We start from the raw sequence: 2,386 nt of genomic DNA on the forward strand, positions 1-2,386 counted from the left end.
CTAACATTCTACAATTATTATTATTATTTTTATTATTATTATTATGACTGTTATTATTATTTTTATTATGTCCTTCAAATGTTTATCTTCACTGTAATTTTTATTGCAAGTTTAGAACGGAAGTATGTAATAACGAAATTTTATAAATCACCCTGTCTAGCTCCATAATGACGATGACAATAATTTCAAGATTATTGTTATACTGCTACAACTGCTACTACTACTGCTACTGCAGCTACTACTACTACTGCTGCTGCTGCTGCTGTAACTTCAAATACCACTCCTACTATTGCTATTAATATAATAACGCTACTACCACCACTACTACTACTACTACTAATAATAATAATACTAAACATGAATAACATAACAACTTTACATGAGTTATGACTAGTACGAATATCAACAAACAACAACTTGGCGGCCAGCAATCATGATGTGGAAGTTTAAAATTCAATCAATCAATCAATCAACCAACTGAATTCTTACTCAATCAATCAATTAACTAATCAACTAACCAACTAACCAACCAACCAACCAACTAACCAGCAAACAAACAAACAAACAAACAAACAAACAAACAAACAAACATGATCTGGAAGTTTAAAATTCAATCAATCAACCAACTGAATATCACTGAATTACTCAATCAATCAATCTACTAATCAACCAACCAACTAACCAACCAACCAGCAAACAAACAAACAAACAAAAAAGCCATCAAACAAACAAACAAACTAACCATCAAACTTTATTGTGTAGACTTGACTGAAGTTACTAGCCCGGCCATTTTTTACGCTGAACATCCTGAAACTGTAGAGCGAGCCGCGGGTGGCTGTCGGCCAGAAATGGTGGCCAACGTCGGGGGGTATGCGGTCAGCCGTCGGGACGACTGACCACTGGTGGGCAGAAGAAACGCGATACTGAATCGTGTAGTAATCTGGCGTTAGTGGTCGCGATGATGATGAAGTAGATGATGATGATAAAGTAGATGATGATGATGATGATGACGAATTGTAAGCGGAAGCGGAAATTGATGAAGCGGTATGATAATTAGTGGGGGATTTTTTAGATGTTTTTGACGGCTGTTCTAAAAATAATGTCTTGTTTGTCAGCTGCTTCGCTAATGACCTCGATGTTGATGAGAATGGCGAAGAAGACGACGAATGGGACGACGACGATGATGTTGTTGTTGATGATGATGATGATGATAAATGGCTCGAAGATAGAAACGTTGCCGAAGTTGATGATCGATTTTGCTGCTGCTGCAAATGCTGTAGTTGCGATTGTTGGTGATGCTGATTTGAAGACTGCTGCTGTTGTTGATGTTGTTGATGTTTTTGTTGATGCTTTTGTTGTTGATGATGATGTTGATGATGTGTTGGCGATAATATGACGGGTTGCCAGGTAATATTGAGGCCGTTACTCAACTGCAAGACCCTGATGGATGTGGGTGGTGGCAACAAGGGGTGAATTTCTAGAGGGGAGGGGGGTAACATTAATTACAAAAATAATAATAATAATAATAATAAAAACAACAACAACAACAAGATGGCCATTGCTCATGCCCTGTCAGCTAAATGAGCTAATTGGACTCTTTATTGGCCAAACGGATACATAAATTTTGACACGCATAAAAACAACATGCATACATACAAACATACAAACGTTCAAACAAACATACATACAAACATACATACAAACATACCATACAAACATACATAAAAACATATATACAACATACACACACAGGCAAATGTACATACATGTACGCATATACAAACATTTTCTAACATCCATACAAACTTGATTACATAGCAAAACTACCTTTTTTGTCGTTGTAGTCATCATCATCGTCATCATTTTCATCATCATCATCATGGTGGATACCATCATTATCATCAACAGCAGCATTATCATCATCGTCGTATTCCTTATCATCATCATCATCATCATCATCGGCTTCATCATAATCATATTCGTCATCGTCAATTTTGTTGTCATAAATTGAATTATATTGCTTGTTGACTGCTGACAATGATGACGACGACGATGATGATGATGATGGTGATGATGGTGATGATGATGGTGATGATGAAGAAGATTTTTCTTGCTGTTCTTTGCCTTCATCGTCTTTGATTCTGCTGTCTGTCCACGGAGAGTATTCTATCAAAATATTAACACCATCATCAACGTTCTCTTCATCACCAACATCATCGTCTTCATCATCATCCTCATTATTTTTATTACTACTATCATTACCATTGTGATCATCATCAACATCATTATCACCACCACCATCATCGTTCTCTTCATCACCAACATCATCGTCATCATTATTATTTTTATTACTACTATCATTACCATTTTGATCATCATCATCATC

This window comes from Helobdella robusta (assembly GCF_000326865.2).
Source record: "Helobdella robusta unplaced genomic scaffold HELROscaffold_85, whole genome shotgun sequence".
Lineage (NCBI taxonomy): Eukaryota > Metazoa > Annelida > Clitellata > Rhynchobdellida > Glossiphoniidae > Helobdella > Helobdella robusta.